This window comes from Falco naumanni, chromosome 3 (assembly GCF_017639655.2).
Source record: "Falco naumanni isolate bFalNau1 chromosome 3, bFalNau1.pat, whole genome shotgun sequence".
Lineage (NCBI taxonomy): Eukaryota > Metazoa > Chordata > Aves > Falconiformes > Falconidae > Falco > Falco naumanni.
Window position 1 is genome coordinate 102913566 of NC_054056.1, and position 23599 is coordinate 102937164.

The following is a 23599-nucleotide window of genomic DNA, read 5'->3' on the forward strand; positions in this document are numbered from 1 at the left end:
TTGACTGTTTTCTCTTTGTCCTCTCTTTTGTCTATTCTCATAATGATTTTGTCACCCCTCATATACAGCGACACTCCACCTCCTCTTAGAACAGCTCCCATTTGCAATTGTGTGCCTGATTTTTGATTGAAAAGCTGTAACATTTATCAATTTTTGCTGAATAAAACTGTTTAGGAAAATTTTCAGTTTTGCCATGTTTCTGGAAACAAGCCTCATCGTTACAATAGCCTAGTAGCTGCAAACACAATAGGACACTCTTTCTAGGAGAGCTCACAGCCGAGACTGACGCAAAGAGGGAGGATCAGGACTTGATGTACATGCAGAAAAGGTCAATAACGGAGCCAAGAGTTGAACTCTCTAATCCCTGTTGAGTGCTCTTTCTCCTCAAGTTTGTTGTGTATCAAGGGAAATATTAGTCACACCTGTACCGAGACGCTGAGACATCTGGCCCAAGCAAGGCAGCTCTACTTCCAAGTTCTTTTACCATTTTACCCCCAGACTGACTTCTTCAATACAACTCTGACTTTTTTTGACATTTAATCCTCCCTTCTTCTTCCTTTTGGCATTGCTTCAGTCACAATCCCTTGTACATTAGTTCAGTTCTGGATTTACCAAGCTTTTAAGTCATGCAGGGAAACATTCCCTATAGACTTCTTATTCTTCAGCTACACCCTTCCCCATCATTTTATATCTCCTCTTCTATCAAAACCTGCATGAAAACATCTTTTTTTCTGAATAGTGTGTTTTGTCTGCTAAATCCCTTCATATACATTTAACCCCACAATGCAACTAATTCAAACCCAACAGGCATCTTGTGAAAGTACACAAAGAGAAAACAAATCTAACGGTGATTGCATTGATCATTGCTGGGCCAAGAAGCATATGTTTCTTCTCCAATCAATAACATTTTATATCTAAACTTATTTCAAAGTAATTAAAACAATAAAACACTTCAACTTAAACTCATAAGCAGTCTCCTTTCCTGCCTGTATTTTAAGAAAAAAAGTGGCATACTTGTCTGTTGTTAAAAAATCATAATTAAAAAAAATAGGAAGGAAAATGTGCATTTAACATCTGGCTTTTGGTGAGGTCTTGCTCTCTCCTATTTTTTCCAGCTGTGTTGGCTCTTTACTTTGATGGATCCTCATTCAGACATCCCTGAAGTTCATTTTCCTACTGATTGGATGTCCCTTGGCCACCTTCCCATTTTGAGAAGAGAAAGCAGGAGCGGATACCACACATGAACTTGGCTTAAATGGGACTAAACTGTCCCCTCCACTTTCAGGCACAGCTGGAATGAAGAACTTGGAAATATGAAAACAAAACACAAAAAGCAACCAAGCCCCAGTCAGACAGCTATATCTACTTACTCCAGAGAAACAGCTACTCTTTAGAGCTGTGTACTCTCCTGATTGGGGCCAACCAGGAGGAAATAAAGCCAGGTTTAAGATTCATCAATAAGCAGATGAAGAGAAATGTGGACTGCTGAGCAAGGAACTGGAAAGGAAGGAGATATATTGTAGGGTTTTTTACCTGTTAAGTGTTATCTCACTTCCCTGGTTTATGCTTATATAAATAACATCATACTGCCCTTCAAATTTCTGCTCAGTTCATTGAGTACCTCCTTTTATTCCCTCACCCATGGCTGTGTCTTTACTGAGACACCAGTCTCAGTAAAGTTTCTCCTTAAAGGGCAGGACTTAACTAAAAAATGTCCATTACCCTTAGGTGGGAATAGCTCTTACAATAAGGGTTTCGATAACTTTGGCTAGGGTTTCCTAGGCAGAAATATGCATTCTGCAGCACGCGTGCACATACACAGTGAACAGGACACATCTGGAAAGCACTGTATAAAAAAGTACTGCTGACCTGGGGCTGCAGATTCAGACTTCAGTAGGGCCTTTGGAGTTCATTTAGCATGCACAGGTCATCAGCACAGCCATGCATGCAGTCCTCTACAACATGTGTGCAGTAGGGACTTCTAGAAATATGGCTCAAATCCTTTAATTCCAAATAAGATTTTACTTAAATTCTAGGTGCAAATAGCACACATTTGGAAAAATTAGACACTTGGTAATCATACTAACGTCCTTTAATTTGACTTCTGTAGCAAAGGCCAAGAAAAATCAGTTTTCTGCATGACAATTTGTTTGACCTATGGCGTATCTTCTAAGAATAGCAGCTTGCCTTGATCTTGATAGATGGATGATGCACAATCAGTATGTTCCAATGTTTTTTCAATAGTTTTTTTTGTAATTAACATATACTTCTTAAACTATATCTGCTGCGTTAAATCTTCTGGTAATTGTCTTGACATTGATTTCTGCTAGATGAACTTATTTTGTAAAGCAAGTGACAGTAAATGTTTTCTGATTGTATTAGAGGATGACAGCAACGTTCTTAGCCTTAGTAGTGTGGTGGGAAGGGTACGTGTGATACAATACACCTCATGAAGTTAGGGCTTCTTGTAGGGATGTCCATGGTCTACCCTTGGCAAAATGGCCTGGGTGACAACAGCTGTTAAGGCAGGAGGGCTTGTGTACATGACAGGTGAATGGGACACCCAGAAATGTCTAAAATTGATAATGTTCATGTGGTTGGTTGACCCTGGCTGGACACCAGGTGCCAACCAAAGCTGCCCTGTCACTCCCCTTCTCAACTGGACAGGGGACAGAGAATGTAATGAAAAGTTTGTGGGTTGGGGTGAGGACAGGGAGAGATCACTCACCAGCTGCTGCCATGGGCAAACCAGACTCGACTTGGGGAAATTAATTTTATTTATTACCAATGAGATCAGAGTAGGGTAATGAGAAATAAAACCTAAATCTTACACCCCCTTTCCCTCACCTCTCCCTTCTTCCTGGGCACAACTTTACTCCCCATTTTCTCTCCCCGCTCCCGCCAGTGACACAGGGGACAGGAACGGGGCTGGGCCAGTCCCTCACGCTGCCTCTGCCGCCCCTGCCCCTCAGGGGGAGGCTCCTCACACCCTGCCCCGCTCCCGCCTGGGGTCCCTCCCGCGGGACACAGTCCCCCGTGGGCTTCTCCAACGGGAGCCCTGCCCAGGGGCTGCAGTTCTTCATGCCCTGCCCCAGCTGGGTCCCCCCATGGGAAGGAGCAGCCTCTGCCTGAGGGGCTGCATCTCATGAAACCTGCCCCAGCCGGGGCTCCTCGCCATGGGGGTCACAGGCCCTGCCAGGAGCTGCTCCAGCGCAGGCTGCCCATGGGGTCACAGCCTGCTCTGGGCACCCCCTGCCCCGGCGTGGGGCCCTGCACGGGCTGCAGGTGGGGATCTGCTCCACTGTATCCTGGTTTCAGCTGGGATAGAGTTAATTTTTTTCTTAGTAGGTGGTGCAATGCTGTGTTTTGGATTTTGTTGAGGTGAGAACAATGTTGATAACACACTTATGGCTTTAGTTGCTGCTGGGTAATGTTTATACTAAGTCAAGGACTTTTCATTTCTCAGGCCCTGCCAGTGAGAGGGCTGGAGGAGCACAGCCAGGACAGCTGATCTGAGCTAGCCAAAGGGATATTCCATATCACAGAATAACATGCTCAGTATATAAACTGAGGGGAGTTGACCATAGCTGCCGATCACTGCTCGGGGACTGGTTGGGCATCAGTCAGCATGTGGTGAGCATTTGTATTGTGCATCACCTGTTTTGGAGGTGGTTTTTTTTTCCCATCCCTTTGGGTTTTATTCCTCTCCCCTTCTCTCTCCTTTCTATTAGAATTGTTGTTACTATATTTTTTCAATTATTAAACTGCTCTTATGTCAATACATAAGTTTTACCTTTTCCCCAAGTCAGGCTGGGGGGAGTGAGCGAGTGGCTGTGTGGTGCTTAGTTGCTGGCTGAGGTAAAACCATGACATACCGTTAACCACCATCAGCTGAAGGGGGACAGCCTGCCTCACACCATGGTCTTCATCAAGGGTTGCCAGGGAATCCCTGCTCCAGTGCCTGGAGCACCTCCTCCCTCTTCTTCAATAACCTTAGTATCTGCAGAGCTGTTTCTCTCACATACTCTCACTCCTCTCTTTGGCTGCCATTGCACAGGGTTTTTTTCCCCATTCCTAAATATGTTATCCTGGAGGCACTGCCACCATCGCTAATGGACTCAGTCTTGGCCAGAGGTAGGTCTATCTTGGAGCTGGTTGTCATTGGCTTTATTGGACATAGGGGAAGCTTCTAACAGCTTCTCACAGAAGCCACACCTGTAGCCCTCCACTACCAAAACCTTGCCATGCAAATCCAATACAGTTCAAGAGGAAGCTGATTGTCAGGTGGTTTATCGTCAAATCATAGAATGGGTTGGGTTGGAAGGGACATGGAGCTGTTGACTGCAGCTTTTTGAGTGTGACCATCCAGCCAATTCCTTATCCGCTGAGTGGTCCATCCATCAGATCCATGTCTCTCCAGTTTAGAGACAATGTCATTGTGCAGGACAGTGTCAAATGCTTTGCACAAGTCCAGGTAGATGACATCAGTTGCTCTTCCCTCATCCACCAAAACTATAACCCTGTCATAGAGGGACACCAAATTTGTCAGGCATGATTTGCCCTTAGTGAAGCCATGCTGACTGTCACCGATCACCTCCTTATTTTCCATGTGCCCTAGCATAGTTTCCAGGAGGATCTGTTCCATGATCTTGCCAGGCTCAGAGGTGAGACTGACTAGCCTGTAGCTCCACAGGTCTTTCTTTGCCCCTTTTTAAAAATGGAGGTTATGTTTCCTCTTTTCCAGTCAGTGGGAACTTCACTGGACAGCCATGACTTCTCATATATGATGGATTAACCATTAACCAGGAAAATTCAAAGAAGAGTTTTGTTGTGTTTGTGTTGGTTTTGTGTGGGTTTTTTTTTTTGTTGGGGAGGGGGGGTTGTTGTTTTTTTTGGTTGTTTTTTGTTGTTTTTTTTTCAAACAAAGGAGAATTCAGCTCAAAAAGAAATAAGGACAAATATTTGTGACATGGAGAGAGCCCTCAGAGAGGAAACCGCAGCAGCACTTGGTTTGGCACCCGGTTTGACACTGTCATGGGATGCCTTATCAATGTATCTGCGCTACCCTGGCCAGACCCAGCATACTTCTGCAGGATCCTACAAGGAGTCTTCACCCAGCTGGTGGGGTGATGGGATGGGGCAGCTCATGGGGATGCACATGCATGACCTCCTGTGGCTCTCCTACCAGGTTCTGGGATGAGTGTGGGCACACACATAACAAAAGCACCCCCAGCTCCAGCTGGCACATGGCCAGAGGATGGATGTACATGCAACTGAGTGTGCATCTGTGTTGTTATTAGTTGCTGCTAGTTAGGTAAGCCACTAACAATGTATAGGTGTTTGCTAACAACTGGTGTTAAGTATGTAGTATAGTGATTTTCCTGTTGATTCTGAATGCACCATTCACCAGTTGCTGATTTCTGCCATTAATCAATCAATAGTCTGCTTTGATCTTGAGCTGGTTTTAAACCGTGCCAAGACACTTCTCTCTGCAACACTTCTCTGTGCTTGGGGGTTGCAGCAAGGTGGGGATCAGTTTCTTCTCCCAGGTAACAAGTGATGGGACAAGAGGAAAGAGCCTCAAGTTGTGCCAGAGGAGGTTTAATTCAGATACTAAGAAAAATTTCTTCACTGCAAAGGTTGTCAAGCACTGGAACAGGTGGCCCAGGGAGGTGCTTGAGTCACCATCCCTGGAGGCATTTAAAAGATGTGTAGATCTGGCACTTAGGGACATGGTTTAGAACTGGGTTAATGATTAGACTCAATCTTAAATGGTTCTATATTATGATCTAAATGGTTCTATAATTCTACGATTTTATGATATTGTGGTTCTATGAATAAAAAGTCAAGTTGGAAAAGAGGTGACATAATTGAACCAAAGGTGGATATCACACAGGTGACAGACTTCAGATGACTCTAAATTTGGAGTCTCTGAGGTGTGCAGTGGGGTTATGCAGAGATAATAAACTTGCTTTTCCCTTCTACTGTCTGCTATTTAATTTGATTATACCATGCAAAGTGGAAAGTATTCACCCGGCACTGTTGCCTTATTTTTCTGCAACTTTTATATTTGAAATAAAATTCCTTGGCCTGTAGTCCTGTTTTAATAACTTGATTAAATGAATGAATGTGAAGAAAAAAACAGAACAAAGAAAAAATGTAAAGTAAGCACAACAGTGATCAAGAAAGGACTGTTTTCCCTCTGTGACAGCCTGTACAAATAAAGTGTGTACCCAGTGTGAGTAATCCTTAACTGCTTTTGCTATTAGCTCAAAAAAACCCCAGACTTTGTGAATGAATCCTGTGGCACTGCTAGGGGGATACAGGATGTGGTTTTATGCCTTGAGAGGTTTCCCTGTGACTGACGAGAGGCTGAAGTCCTGCAGGGGTTGCGGGAGCCTGGGCAGCTCCCCCAGCCAGTTCCTCTGAGCTTTTCTTGCCTTTTTCCTATGGGAAAAGGCAGGACTAGAAAGGGGAAATTTGAGACAGAAAGTGGAAAGACACTTCAATGTCTGTGTGCATCATACCTAAAGCAGGCCACTGAATGCTGTTTTCTAGTAGAAAGCTTGCAGAGGGCTGATAAAAAGCTTGCACGCTGTTTAGAGAAGGCCTATGACAGCATTCAGACATACACTGCCACAGAGCCTGAGACAGGTTTTAGGTAGAGCAATATAGCTCAGCAGTGAATTCTGACATGCTACTGTCCAATTAAAATGGTGAAGCAAAAGACTCTAATCAGCTAAAATCTTGTTGGGCTTGACTGTGGACTGAAAACAAAGCAGAATTAATTCAAACCCAATGAAACAAAATCATGGAGGGGAATATTTCTTTATTCCACATGGATCAGCTGTGTATTTTATCTTAGTGTTACATGATGCATATTAATGATGGTTAGACTTTCATATTTGATATTTTCAGTTTCATAATCATCAGAAAATTTGGATGCATTTTCATATCCCATTATTGGCTTTGCACTGGATAACACTTCTCGGGTTTTGCGACTTTGGCTTTAGCTGAAATAGAAACATTGTACCAGAGGTATACTTGAAACTGTGGTCAAGGAAATCTGATTTCTTGTTGCTTACATGAACTGGCTGCTTTAAGTCAACATTTTGTCTTTCAAGAGAGCAATTTTATTGGCCATCATTCTAACAATAATCTAGTATTAGTTATTTGTAAAAAGCTATCTTTTAAAGATGGCTATTCCAAAGTAATTTTTAAAATGCACAATTTAAGCTATAAAAATCAACTCGGAAAACTCAGCTGTATTTTTTCCCCCTCTCCAAAGATCTAAATGAAGCAATTATGAATTTTACTTGAAACTTAGTTTATTGTTTACCTCACTTGGCTTAGTGGTTTATAGTAGCTCTGGAAGAGGACGTGCCCTCTGAAAGCACCAGTAGTTGCAAACCAAAGGATTTGGACAGTAGTCTGGGAACTGACTTGGACATATGGAAACACTCACATTACTCAGGTACAAATGCTGAAAGATGTCACAGGCTCCTTTTGAGCATCTGGGCAAGAATCTCTCCTCCACAGTTAGAAGGTAATGAAGTAAAAGCTCAACTTGGCACATCCCTTCTTCATACGCATTTCATGTTTTAGGCAGCACCTCATTCTGCTATTACTGCTTTTGCTTTCCTGCCTGTAGATCACACTGTGCATCAAACTGTGTCCTGTTATCTGTACCAGATGGTCAGGTCCCACGGAGGGATTTGGGCTTGTAACCAGTAATGACATTTCAGTGCAGCAGCAGCAGCAGCAGCAGTGTGTGTGTTGTACTGTTAGATGCAGTGTAATATGGAGGAGTTGTTTATTATAAACTGAGGTCCCTGATGCCTTTTTACAGTGATTGTCCAGGAGGGAAGGTTAAAGGTCTCATGTGTTCCCTGTCTACCCTGTGCCTCCACAATGTAAGAAAAGATTCATTTAGTCAGTGTTCCTTTTCTCCAGAGAGCAGCCTTGTTGGCCAGTATTATCTGTTCTTCTATAAAATGACCAGTCTGTTAGAGGTTTTGTTTATAAAATACACAATGCAAGTTAGTCAGCAAACACAATTCTTGATTTTTCTCTTGTGGAGTTCCAAGTGAAAATTACCTAATCAGCTTTTCATGAAGTGTGTTTAATTATAGTGTTTCTTCACTTGGCTTGCAGATTTTGGAGTGAGACTTAGAAGGGCATGTGCCTAGGTGAATCAAAGCTGGCCAAAGTGTGGGTGGCAGAGGTTTATAGACACATTTTATGCTTGCTTTAGTTCGGGAACCAGTGCCCCTGGGGTCAGTGAAAAGGCTTCAGATAATGCTGAAGTCATGTGTGCATGGACTGAATATGACCTCGGATGTTTATATGCTACCAGCTGGCTAGTGAGTTGTATGCGCAATGTACAGCTTTAATGTTCCCTTGCAGAGGCTGCTCCACCCTCTCTCTTGCTCTGCTAGGACAAAAACCTGGTGAGAACATGAGAAAGTATTATGTTTAATGAAGGGAAGGAAAAGAGGAGCCAGTGAAAAGGAAAGTCACTAATTGATATTTTGGCATGTAACAAAGATCTTCTACATAGATTTTACATCTGTGCAAAACAATAACTTCATTAATCCCTCTGAACTGTGTTCTCTATTGTTCTCATCTGTAGCTAAAACCTTTGCCTTTAGGAATTAGTCCAAAAGATCAGAAGATTATTGTTGCATTATGATCTGCAGATTGTGTGTGTAGATTTATATGTTAAAATTGCCAAATTAATTGATGTGTTATTATTTTTTTAAATCTTAAATCTGCTGTTTGGTCTATGGCTTGGCATAACACCATGAAGTCCCTAAACACAAAAGAAGAGTGCTTTGGAATGCAAAGTGCCTGAATACTGACGTCAGGTAAACGTGTTTCAGGTTGCAAGCCAATATATCTTTTTGAAGTGACCTCCATTTGAAAAAGAAGCGTTCAAAAGTTTAATTAGCTTTAAATAAGTTTCTGTAACTGAGAGCAAATGGCAATTTCATGACAGAAATTTCACCGTGTCCACACTTGGAACTGAAATGGTAAATATCAGCAAAGATAAACTTTTTAATGTCTACGTAACAACAGCACTGGGGAGATTAATGTACTGAAAGCAAACAATTACATTGTTGTTTCTTATCGTATCTGATTAGGGTACTTGTGAGAAGGACCTCAATAATTTTGCTCTTCTGCTTGTAAACAGAGTGACTGCTTAGATAATAGTTTCTACTTGTGACATCCCTTAGCAACACATTGTGAAAACACAAACAGGCTGCTTTATTAACCATTCCACCATGACTGTGTTTTAAATTCATTTGGAGGATATATTCTCAGATAATTATGAAGAGGGGCATGCAAGAGGCCACATCTGGCTATGAGGTACATACTGTAGGAACCTGCCCTGTTGGCATCGTAAGTGCAAAGTCTGGCAGAGTTTGGGCAGCGCAGGAGCTGCCCACCCAAAAGAGTGGGCTCTTTGGGTAGCATTTGATGTAAAACAGAAAGAAAACACGTGGCAACCTGCTGTGATGATTTGTGAAGGATCTGGAGAAGGGGGTGCAGAAGGCCAGGAAGCACAGCTTTGTGTGCTAGGTAATGTGGGCAGATGAAGGTGTTTCCTTGAAGGGTTTTGAGCCAGAGACCAGGCAGTGACCCCAGGTTGGTAGTGATGGCCATGGGCTGCCTGGGAAACTGGAGCCTGAACGACGCCTGCAGAGAGTTGGCAGTGTGTAAGAGCATCAGGCACCACACTGAAGGGACAGCAGTGGTTGTAGGTGCTATTAACACTGTTCATCAATGTAAAGATTAATAGTCTATATTTTCATATACATGGAATTAGACACATTGCTGGAGAACAACTCTCCTTTCCTCTCCTCCTGTCACTATGTTTGGGTGTGAATGCTGACTCCCCTGATGCAGATAAACCTCCTCTGACGAAAGATGTGGTCCCCATCCCTGAGGATATTTTCTGCCTTCCAAACTGGGTTTAACGGGGAACTAATCAGTTAACACATTTCAACTGCAATGCAGTAAAGAAGTGTTATTTTTGATAGAAAGGTGGGCTAAATTCAGTTTTATGAATTACTCCATCCCACTTCTCATGAATGGTAGCCCTGACAGTGGTAAGATGTTTTGTTGCAAATTGATGGGGAACAGCTGCCTTGTGAATGTAGGATGTTAAAATTAAGGGATTAGAGACAAGATACATGTTACACTTGATCCATTTATGGAGCAAAAATCAAGGAATGAAAAGTGTGCTGGGGTTTAAAGAGAAATCTTTTTGTTTTCTAATGCTGGCCTACATTCCTCTAACTCTTTGTAAGGAATAAATGACACACACTGAGGGCAATACGTAACTTTTTTTTTTCCCCTAGAAAAAAAGAAATCATGTCATTCACACCAAATAAATAATTATTTTAGAACTCAGTATTCTTTTTAAAATACAAATCTTAAAATAGTGCATAGATACGCTTAAAATTATTCTTAATTTAGACATTTTATATATATATTTATATGTATTTATTTTTATATTAATTTAGACATTCTATATAGAGAGAGACATTACATATATATAATTAATTATAGCCATTAATTTAGGCACAGCTTTTAGTGTAACAAACAGGGCAGATATTTGGCATAAATTGAGATCCATATTGTTCCAGCTATATTGCTAACACCACTCGTTGATTTGGCAATTGGCAGAAACACCAATCAGCAATCCACTTTTCTAAATCATCTGACTTCTTTCAGCTTCTCATATTTATAGAACATATGGCTACAGTAATAAAAAGAATAAGATGCCTTTCTTTATTTCATATCTCTTTATTTGAGATGGAGTAATAGGGTATTGTTTTGAGTTTTAAAAAGTCAGCTTTTGTTCTATTTAAAAATTGTTTTCCTCTTCTCCAATGACAGCATTGATTAGTCTTTGCCGTCTTCAAGGATCCTTTTTCTTATTGCTTCCTTAAGGTCTAAATGCTGAATATGCAAAATTATGATCTTAACTAGTGTCTAATGAGTGGGGCTGGGAATCAAGACAACATTTCTCTCTTATTGACAAATTCATTACTTCAGACTATGGTTATTCTTCATGGAAGGCTGAAGGGCATAATTAGTGTTTGCAAAGTAACTCGAGATACTTGGATGAAAAGCACTTTATACAAAGTGTGAAGTGTTTTACTTGAAGAAACATGATCTGGCAAGTACAGTGGGACAGGACATAGCTGTGCAGCAGTCACAAGAACATGTTCTCCCCTCACCAAAATGCTTCAGTGAAATTATGATAGTCTACTGTTTTTCTAGCTCATTTTGTTTAAATCTGAACTTTTCTACAGGTATTCGTTTTTCTTTTCTTCGCATGACAGTGTTGATACATACAACTAAGAAAAAGCCACAGATTTTTCTTCTGTTTGTCAAGAAAGTGAAACTTTGTAAGTGAAATTTAAGAAATTCCTTTTCAGACTGGCTGTACTTGATGATAATAGCCAGTTTTCAGTTGAAGGGATTAACAAATACAAATCAACACTATTTGACCCCAGTTCTCTATGTTTGCTAAAACAGCATTTCTTAGATGGTGATGATTGTGCAGAGATCTTTAGTAATCTATACGGGCCCAGGGTCAGACAGACTGGTGCTTTCGGTTAACCACAATGCTCATGAGGGTGCACTCAATCCCCTGGTCCAGATCATTGATAAAGATATTAAACAGAACTTCCTCCTGCTACCCCCCAATACCAAGCCCTGGGGAACACCACTTGTGACTGGCCACCAGCTGGATGTAACTCCATTCACCACCACATTTTGGGCTCAGCCATCCAGCCAGCTTCTTACCCAGTGAATAGTACACCGACCCAAGCCATGAGCAGCCAGTCTCTCCAGGAGAATGTTGTGGGAAAGTGTCAAAGGCTTGACTAATGTCCAGGTAGACACCATCCACAGCCTTTCCCTTATCTACTAGGTGGATGGTTGTAGTGCTGTGCTTGTATTGGTAGCTAGAAAGGTGGCGATAACACATCAGTGTTTTGACTACTGCTGAGCAGTGCTCACACAGAGCCAAGGCTGTCTCCCCAACTTTCCCCTCCGTCCCCACCACTAGGCTGATCCTGGGAGGGGAGACAGCCAGGACAGCTGACCCAAAGTGACCAATGGAATATTCCATACATATGATGTCTGTTCATATATAAAAGCTAAGAAAAGAAGGAGGAAGGGGGGGCATTTGTTATTTACGATGTTTGTCTTCAGGAGTAACTTCTATGCGTACTGAAGCCCTGCTTCCCAGGAAATGACCAAACATCACCTGCTGATGGGAAGTAGAGAATAACATCTTTTGTTTTCCTTCCCTTCCACATGTGTGAATTTTGCTATTGCTTCATTAAACTACCTTTATCTTGGCCCACAAGACTTTTTCCATCTTGTTTTCTCCCTTCCTGTTCTGCTGAGGGGGTGAGTGATAGAGTGGCTTGGTGGCCATCTGGCGTCCAGCCAAAGTCAAGCCACCACATTTATATCTCGTCTAAATCTACCCTCTTTTGGGTGTAAAACCGTTATCCCTTGTTTAGGGTTTAGGAGATTTTCTTGCTTATATCTTGTTTAGGAGATATTCTTGCTACTAACTACAATGAATTCCACATAGCACAGATGTAACTATCAATTTTTGACCAGACAAATCCGTGTTAATGTTTAGCACCTGTCCTTTTCCTATTGAAGTTTACAGTAAGCATCATTGGACTGTATCACTGGCTGCCCCATTAATAAACTTTAACTGGAGCCCACCTCTCAGGCCTACTTATCAAAGTGTTTCTTTCTAATATATAAAGAAACTTTGGCTTGATAACATTACTAAAATCCTTCAGACTTCTGTCTCTCTTTTCAATATGTCTGTCTTGCTGTTCATTTAGACAACATTATTTTTAGGCACATAGCAGTCTCAGCCTTATTTCTACCTTTTGAAAGTTCAGGGAACTATTGATTGCCATTACTAGTGGTGATAACTTTTCAAGGTTATCCTCAGCAGTGAGGTAAACTTCAAACAGTGGGAAGGGAAGGAAAGGATAGTTGGAAAAATAAATACAGCAAATATCTTTATTTATTTGTAACCACGTAGATGAAAATTAAAGTATTTTGTGACAACCTGTGATTTCCTTCCTACTTTGAAGTACCCAGAAGAGAATTAATAAAAGCAACAAGAAATTGATGGAATAAACACACTTTTTTATTATAATAATTTATGTGTACAGTGTAAATATTGAAGGACTGTCATAGGAGTTAAGTTCTCAGATGGTGATCTCAGGCATTTTTACATCTTTATTACCTTTTTTCTCTCATTAATTCCCTGCAATTGCTAATATTGGAAGGAAAATTGCATAGCATGGAAATGCACTCATCTATTCAGCATCTATAAATGCACACTTTATGAGTTGTGCCTGTACATACAACAGATAGTAAATGTCATAGAGAACATGAACATGTTGGAAGACTAATAAGAAAATTAATTACTGTGTACATACATTCAGATAAAGGACATGCAATTTATCTAATCCAAGATCTGCAGAGGTTGTTTTAGCTGCTTATATTGCCTCGTAGTGGTTTATCTAACACTTTTTCCCTCCCTACAGCAACACACATATGCACATATGCCTGAATGCACTCCAGATACCCAAGGCTAATGCCATTCAGATGCCCTGCTGTGTCCCATTGTCTGCTTTGCTGAAGGGCAAATCTGTGGTAGTGACAGTGTAAGCATAGCAATTTGCTTACAGATGTTGGATTTGCTTCTTTGCTGCATTGAGTCTATTATTTTCACTCATATCAGGACCATTTTTACCACTCCTGTGCATCCCTAAAACCATAATAAAGCTTCAATATATGAATAAAGTGACAAAACCCCTTTTGCTCTCAGGTTGGTTCTTAATCTAGAAACATGACCTGAGATGGAGGGTATAGCTGGCTTTTTGTGGGAATCTTAGGTTAGATTAGAAATAAACTGCAATAGGAAAACCTGTTAGACTTAAGATAGGTGTATCTGTGACCACCAAGCAAGCACCTTTGCACAGCAAAGAGAGTGAGGAACTGAAATAATTACTGTGTGGTCTTCCCTTGAGCAGATGTTTTTATCTGGGGACAGTCTGTAATGCATTTCCTTGACACTGAACTTCCACCCTGGACTCCTGCTTGAATGTCATGGACAAATGGGCCTGCACCCTCAATAAAGCAGACTAGGAGCCATGAATAATCTGAGACAAATAATGTCAATATCAACTCAAAAATGAATCACAAAGCCAGTCTAGGAATCCTCTGAATGGCATGCTATGGGGCCATATACAAGTCTACGTGGCTGGATGGGATCCACCCAAGTGTATTGAGGGAGCTGGAAGAAGTGCTCACTGAGCTGCTCTCCATCACTTGTCAACAGCCCTGGCTAACCAGGGAGGTCCCAGAAGACTGGAGGTCAGCCAGTGTGATACCCATCTACAAGAAGGGCAGGAAGGAGGATCCAGGAAACTACAGGCTTGTCAGCCTGACCTCCGTGCTGGGGAAGGGTGTGCGGCAGATCATATTGAGTACCATCAGGTGGCACATGCAGGACAACCAGGTGATCAGGCTCAGCCAGCATGGGTTTATGGAAGGCAGGTACTGCTTGATGACCCTGATCTCCTTCTATGATAACCAGACGACCCACTTAGTGGATAAGGGAAAGTCTGTGGATTTTGTTTACCTGGACCTTAGTGAAGCTTTTGACATTCTCTCCCACAACATTCTCCTGGAGAGATTGGCCGCTCATGGCTTGGGTGGATGTACTGTTTGCTGGGTAAGAAGCTGGCTGGATGGCTGAGCCCAGGGTGGTGGTGAATGGAGTTACATCCAGCTGGTGGCCAGTCACAAGTGGGGTCCCCAGGGCTCAGTACCAAGGCCAGTCCTGTTTAATATCTTTATCAACAACCTGGACCAGGGGATTGACTACACGCTCAGTAGGCTTACAGATAACACCAAGTTGGATGGGGCTGTTGATCTGTTTGAGGGTAGGAAGGTTTTCACAAGGTGATCCAGACAGGCTGGATTGATGGGCCAAGGCCAACTGTATGATGTTCAACAAGGAGAAGAGCCAGGTCCTGCACTTGGGTCTCAAGAGCCCCATGCAACGCTACAGGCTTGGGGAAGAAGGGCTGGAAAGATGTGTGACAGAAAAGGACCTGGGGTCGACAGCCGGCTGGGCATGAGCCAGCAGTGTGCCCAGGTGGCCCAGAAGGCCAACAGCATCCTGGCTTGTATCAGCAATCGTGTGGCCAGCAGGGCAAGGGCAGTGACCGTCCCCCTGCACTGGGCACTGGTGAGGCAGCACCTGGAACCCTGTGTTCAGTGCTGGGCCCCTCACTGCAGGGGGGACACGGAGGGGCTGGAGCGTGTCCAGAGACGGGCAACGGGGCTGGGGAAGGGGCTGGGGCACAAGTCTGATGGGGAACGGCTGAGGGAGCTGGGGGTGTTCAGCTGAGGTTGGACCTTGTCGCTCTCTGCAACTCCCTGACAGGGGGCTGTAGCCAGGTAGGGGTCAGTCTCTACTGCCAGGGAACAAGTGATGGGATGAGAGGAAATGGCCTCAGGTTGCACCAGGGGAGATTTCGATTGGATATTGGGAATAATTTCTTCACTGAAAGGGAGGTCAAGAATTGGAAGAGGCTGCCCAGGCAAGCGGTGAAATCGCCATCCCTGGAGGTATTTAAAAGATGTGATTACGGGGCACTTAGGGATGTGTTTTAGTGATGCTCTTGGTAGTGCTAGGTTAACAATTGTTTTTGATGACCTTAAGGGTCTTTTCCAATCCAAACGATTCTATGATATATGAATGAGTTCACCATTCCTAGTGTGAAACTTCAAAACAATTTGATTTAAGAAGTGCTGTAAAATTATTTTTGCAGGGCTAGTCCTTGCTTTAGTTTTAATACAAATATTTCTTTTGTTTTGTTTGGTTTTTTGTGGGGTTTTGTTTGTTTGTTTTCAGTAGAAAGGTAAGCGGAGCTTGTTCCTACTTGTAAGGCATGATTAAAGAAAAAGCTGAATGAAACATATCTCCTAGCTTGAGTTTCTTGATGGTGGTTTTTTTTTAACCCATTATATAACTACTTTTTCTAAAACTACTATGTACTATATTGCAGGGGAAGCCTCGGCTTATTTACTAATCAGATATTTATTTCACACTTGTCCCTAATTTAACTGTTGTAGACATAGACAGCCTATGTTTGAGATACCTCTAGATTTTTTTCTTTTCTTTTCTTTTCTCTAATAAAATACCTCCAAACTCCTGTAGTTCTCACATATCCCATCTAGACATGACTTCTGCTTCATGCCTGCCAATTTGAAAATGGACAACAGACTATTTGGAACGTGTAAAACGATTTTGTTCCTTATGAGCAAGAAAGTGTTTTTTCTTTATTCTAGGGAGATTGCTTTTTATTGACTTCAAACATGTTCATTTAGTAGGGCCTCCTAAGGGGAAAAATAACTGATGCTGACGAATTTTCTGCAATGTGTTAAGTAATAAACATAAAAAGAAGCAAATTCTAAAAAAATGTGCCAAGGAAAAAAAACCACAGAGAGTATTCACATTTATAGGCTCAGTTATCCACGGTTGTGAGGCCTCTGCACGTGGTGTCATTCACACTACAACTGTACCTATATCTTCTTATTTTATGTTCTTCCAATACCCTTTTGAATGCATTCATTATTGCATAGTCCATGAAGCCTAGGCTTTGGGAATAATTTTACGGTCTCTTTAGACTATTTTTTTTTTTTTCTGAATGCTTTTCAGATAATGTGTTAGCAAATGCAATAATTGCCATTTTTTGGCATGGCTTGCCGCAGGAATGCTTCCCCACCTTAGTCAAAAAGATCCATGAAGTTTCAGCACATCTATAGTCTTTGCTGTGTAGCAGTCATGAAATGGACTCTAGAACAGACATTTTCAGGGTTATGGTTTACCTGAAAACCTATTTCTGTAGCCTGACCAAAGTTGCAGCCAGGGTGTCCATAGATCCACCCGTGATAGTCAGGAGCTGGAGAACCATTTGCAGCTACTGAAGGATTGTCTACATGGGGAAACCAACTGGCAAATGCAGACTGGAACAAGCTTTATCACTTCTATAATAAATACATCAAAGCACTCCCCACATTCTCTGTATCTACAAAAACAGTGGAATAAAGGTTACGTGCTGTGGTTTGTACCTCCCTTGCCAAAGGTAAGAGCTTTGCTTCTTCCTGCAACAATGGCAAATAACAGAACAGATATTTCATCACATCCATGCTGCTTTTCTGCCTTTATTATCTGATCTCATCCCTCACATTTCACAACAGGGAAAGAGGAATTAGCAACAAAGGAGCTGTAGACTGCCACAGCAGAAATATCTCCAAATAAATTGTTTCAGAAACTACAGGAAAAACCCTTCTTTCTAGTCACTGAGGGTCTTTGTGTATCTGCAAATATTCAATGTGGTTTCGGCTTAGTTAGTGATTGCATAATTATAAGATTTCTGCAACAATTTCCACCTGAATTTCAACGATCTCTAACCATTTTAAGTATTACCTGCAGACATTTTAGAAAATCCTTCAATAACTGCTCAAACCAGTGATTATATAATGCACACACATTCCTGTGTTTAACTCCATGTTTACTCTAAGAAGTAATCATCAAAACACTCCTTCAAACTTCAATACCAGGTCATTAAGAAGACGAGTAAAACAACAGCTTCAGTGCTTCAGCTGACATCCTTAATCTAACCTCAAAAAAGGATTACAGTGCATTATTGACATTTTTGATCATCTAACAATTTAATTCATGTAAATAAGTGTTTTGACCATCAATTTCACAGAAACCTGGGGAAAAACAGGGACTTTTTTCCTTTCTTTTTTTGCCATGCTTTGGATAATTTTATTCTGGGTTTGGATAGCTTGTCAAAATAGACCTTGAGCCAAAGCATAACAGTTTCAAAGCCTAGAAAATATGAAATGAATACAGCAGTATCAATCCAGCTACCTTATTGTAAGTAAGATTTTTTGAGAGTTCAGTATTTTTAGTTCCAAATAAAACTGTTACCTCTAATTTGAGGTTTGCAACTACAAACAGCAATATTATGAATATGTCCTAAACCTCATGAACTGAGCTGAGAACATTTTCAGCAAACAAGGTAAAAATAATGTTTTCCCTTTCTCAAAATTTGTCCTCCCAGAGCTACATGTTGCAATTCATGTTTGGCTTATCTTCATACCCATGCAGAGTATGAGCTGGGAAAGAGTTTAAATACCACTAAGGACATTTAGGTGCAGCAGATGATTTTCCTCCTGTATCTTTGCACCACTGGTCAGAGAAACCAATTTAGAAGGCGAAAAGGAAGCAGATACATAACATATATGGTTTATGTCAATGTAGATGTGATCAGGGAGAGGTAGGTCTGAGCTTAATGTGGGTCCTTTGGGATACTTAACATTCTTGCATGGGTTGTCCTCCGTGTACACCATTAGTTCTGTAAAGACCCTAAATCACTAGTTTTTCTATTGGTACAGGTGACTAGTGGGCATTTACACCACTGTACAAAATTGAAACAAAATTCAACTTTTAATACAAAAAGTGCCGCAGAAACAGAGCCAACAGAAGATATTTCTCTCCTTCAAAGTATTGCCATGTGAGTCCTTTCTTTTACAAAAACATCTTCACAGACTCTAGCCAGGTGGACCTCACAGATGAAGATCAATAAGGAAAAAAATCAGTTTATGTAATTGCTCTGCTGTGCTGCAGTTTATTGCCTTTTTGAGAACAGGGACATAGGGAACTTCTTTGGCTCTGTCTTCTCTGACCATAAAACCAGATATTAGAGATCATAGACTATAAATGTGTTTGTATTGGCACCCTGCAAAGATTTGAGAGTGATTTGCAGTTAATATTAGATGACTGGTTTTCCAAGTGGCAAACTGACAGTAACCAGGCTAACTGTGAGTCGGTTAAATTGGCTATTACTGTGGATGTGGCATACTATTTTTTATTAAGGGATTTTAAAAACCTACACTAATTTTGCAAATTACTAAAGAAGAGCTGAAAAACAATAATTTTCTTTTTGTTGAAATGATCATTAAAATGCAGAGGATAAATAAAACCCTACCTTCAGGCTAAAAAGTCTGGATTGCTGTCTGCTTGCATTCTCATTAGATCTGAAAGTAATTCTTCTATTTGAATTTCTATTTCATTTAGTTAGTCATAGGGTGGAGGCATTTTTTTTCTTGATTTTGTTTTAGTAAAGTGCTGTAGAAATGTTTTAAGCATGCTTGAGGGAGTCTTGGGACTTTTTGGAAGTGGGCACTTTGCTCTGGGTCTGGCTCTGCCCTGAGCAGCAGCATCATGACTGTTTGTCAGGCACTGAAAGGTGTTCATGCTAAGTATAACTGTTTGGAGAGGTTTCTCCTCCAGCTGTCTAGAGACTTAAATGCAGAGGTCAATGTTCGCAGTGCACTGGAGTCGTTTACCAGAACTGCAATTTAGATATTAGATGATTTCCTACAAAATATTCTTAATATTTACAATGTCCAAAATTGTTACAATATTTATATTCTTAGTACTTAGGATATCGTAATTTGTTATGAATATGCAATTGGCTGGAGAGAGAAGAAGCAGTTTTGGTGGCAGATGGGTCTGTGTTGGTGGAGGTTGTTTGTAACAGCACTTCGTGAGAATGTGCATGGACCCTGCTAATCCTGTTGAGGCATGAACTAATTAAGATATAAATACTAATAGAAACCCTACTTGTTTTGGCTAGAAAAAACATCATCTAGGGTCATAAATATGATAAGCAATTTTATATAATTTGAAAACTTCATGTTTAATCAGCAACTCATTGTTACAGAGAGTTAAATGTTAATGCAGCGTGTTTTATACTGACCCTACAAAAACAATTTCTAGGGTAAGGGTCAAGAATGAAAATATATGTATTGTACTGGTATGGTTCCTGGGCCAGGCCACATATACAGTGTATTTTTGGAAGTGTTCAGGTGACTGCCCTAAACTAGTATACATTTCAAAAGGGTGTATCAGCTCGGTGACACTCTTAGAAAGCAGCTCTTTGTTCTGCACTTTCCCACCAAAGGAATAAAGCCTCCACTTTTCCACCTTTCTGCATGTAAAACTACTTCAGGAGGCGCTCTTATCATTGTGGTAGAAGCTGCAGGATTGCGTAGATTGTAATTTCAGAACACATCCTGGTTTATCAAAAGCATAAACACACAGTTTCATCCAGCTGGATTACTTTGGTTTCTGATGTGCCTGCAAATACTGCCATGATAAAAACTTATATTCTTCTGTTATTCTGTCTTAAATGATGGAGAAAACTGTTTTTAAAACAGTTTGTGCTGTTTTTAAAATGTTTTTAAAACATTATGTGCTTCTTATAATTTATGCTACTCATTTCATTTTGCATTCTACTTAAAAGAATCTAGATAAAATAACTGGTCCAACATCAATGGCAAAAACTATCTGTCAGGAGGGCTTTAGATATTGTGGATGTGCTTATGGCAGAAGGATGACCTCTGATGACAGCCCTCTGTCTCCTCCAGCAGTATTCTGTCATTCTATGGATATTGTAACATGATGATTAACTTATTTTTACAAGGCAGTTGAACAGGAATGTTAATAAATGTGAAAAGTTTTATATGCAACTTTCATTTTCTGTTTTGGTGAGGTATTTAAAATAATATACTGTGGACCTGTAAGAAATTAAACATCTCTTTAAGCTGATCAAGAATTCAGCTTAATGTGGCAATTTGTTGTAATGAATATAGAGTTAAAAAAAGGCAAGCATCCCTTGTTAATGTCTTCCTAAGCTGCTTCCTTTTGGTATAACAGGGCTATGTGGAAACTGATAACACAAACTGCCTGGGGCTAGTGGCCTGGGTCCTGCTTCCCATGTTCTGGTAAGGTCTGATCCTCTGATACCAAGCACAGAAGCAGCATTTTCCTACTTTGGCAGGAAACATCTTTGCAGTGCTTGGATTATTATATAATCACAGAAATATTAAATTATCTTGAAACAGAGATAAGCCAGACACTAATATTGCCAGATACTGACTCTATGTTGAAGGGCTTTCATTTATTCTGGAACCTCACACTGTCTCCGCATTAACTCCTGGGTTCCTATGAACATCACACTTGGCATCGTTGTGTGGTACGTGAGACATACCAATACGATCCCTCCTCATTAACAGAGCTCAGAGTCTATTTTGACAAAATACAGAGAATACTGATGACCTGATTTGATCTTGTTTGACCAGTAAGTACTACTATTTGTTATTCCAATGATATTGTCCAAATACTGTGAAAAAACATAACTGATTTTTAACTCAAGGTTAGCATTTCCAAATTACCCTAGAGATTAATCACAGCCCAAAAATTAATGTAATCTCTTGATTGCTCATCATTACTTCTTAATATATGAGAAATATTTTACCAACAAAGCTAACACATGAAGTAGAAGATAGCTTTACTTAATGATACATTTTTCTAGTTTATCTTAGCCAAAATCTTTTCATTCTTAGAAAAAATATTTTGTTGAATAAAGCCATTGTTTCATCTAGCTCAAAAGCTTGCCTTTAACACTGAAAAATAGCAGGTAATCAGTAGTGGTCATTGTAAATGAAGGAACATTATCTTTCATAAAGTTCTTCTCCAGGCCAGCAGTAATTTAGGTTGGAGACGAGAAAGTCTTTAACAGGCTGGGAGCTTTAACAACTCTACCTGAAGCCACTGGAAATATTTTCAATTAATTCAAAGATAGTTTTCCTGAGCTACTTAATTTATGCCCTAAAGCAGAAGGTTTGTTAAGACTTATAGTAATTATTATCATTATCAAAACTGCAGGTACTGGCCTCAACGTATAAGCATTTTATCTTTGCCTGGATCTCAGCAAATAACATCTCATACTACAAAAGTGTCAGAACATTTGTAGATTTTCACTAGCCTAGGGGAAAAAAAAAAAAAAAAGCTTTCTCAAGGAAGTTCATGTGTGGATATTCTCCTGGTTCTTCTAAAGCAGGTATAGGAATTTAACAAATGAATACATGCCTAGTACTTGCCATGCTCCTAGATCTCAATCATATAACCCAATTATTCTGAAAAGAGGTATTTGAAATACTTGAACTCAACTAAGAGGACTCTTATGATCCTCAGAAGTGACTAGGTAAAGGGAACCACTTTTTCAATATTATGTTACACGACAGCCCAACCACTTCAGCTAATAGTTTGCTTACCTTTTTATGCATATGCACCACCTAATCCTCTTCTGAATCTGTGACAACAGGGATTCTGTCAGCACTTCTCTGCACACAGAAGCTGCAGTTGGAAAGGAAAATTGCACAATATGGGTGTTTAGTCAAAGCAAGTAAATGTGTCCAAGAACAGTTCAATTTCTAATGAAAATCTTTCTAGGTACAAAGGCCTGGCTTGCCTGCTCCTTTGTCTGCAGCTCCCAGTGTCTGCAGGTGTCTCCAATTTAGTTGCCCAGCACAGGACTTATTAATAATGGTTGGAAACATTTGCATTTGGAAGATGCAAAGTGTCTCAAAAGCAGAGTGTCAGCACTGATGAGCTCCAGAACTTCACAGATAGTACTTTGATGAATTCATTAATAAAGGATTGGAAGCATTTTGCCTGCTAAGTGCGTGACATGGCAGATAAGAATATTTCCACTTTTCCTGGCCAAATGTAGAAGACTGTCTTGATTTCAGAAATGGGTACTTACTGCTTTTTCTGCCTCTCTGCACTCTTTATCTGGAGGTGGACTAAAGCAGTATGATGAGTAGTTTGGAGTAACCTGATTTTTAGATGCATGTCCCTCTGGTTCCCCAAGACTGGCAGAGGTCCCTGCAGGTTACTCGTTCAGGAGCTGTGGGCAGCAGTGTGCTGCACAACAGCACAAATCAAATGCTTTCAGATTGGTCTGCGAAGAAGCAAGGCAGCAGCTAACAGCATCAATTAAGAAGGGATATTTAACTGCAGTTTGAGCACCTGAAGCATGTGGGGGAAAAGAAGGTCATCAGGAGCAGTCAGCATGGATTCTCCAAGAGGAAGTCATGCCTGACCAACCTGATAGCTTCTGTGATGGAATGACTGGCTGGGTAGACGAGGTAGACAAGGTAAAGCAGTGGATGTTATCTATGACCTTGACCTCAGCAAGGCTTTTGACGCTGTCTCCCACAGCATCCTCACATGTAAGCTCGGGAAGCGTGGACTAGAGGAGCGGACAGTGAGGTGGACTGAGAACTGGCTGAATGGCAGAGCTCAGAGGGTTGTGATCAGCAGCACAGAGCCTGGCTGGAGGCCTGTAGCTCGTGGTGTTCCCGAGGGATCCGTGCTGGGTCCAGTCCTGTTCAACTTACTCATCAACAACCTGGAAGGAGGGACAGAGCGTACCCTCAGCAGGTTTGGTGACGATACAAAACTGGGAGGAGTGGGTGACACACCAGAGTCTGCGCTGCCATTCAGCCAGACCTGGACGGGCTGGAGGGCTGGGAGGGAGGAACCTCATGAAGTTCAGCAAAGGCAAGTGTAGGGTCCTGCACCTGGGGAGGGACAACCCCACAC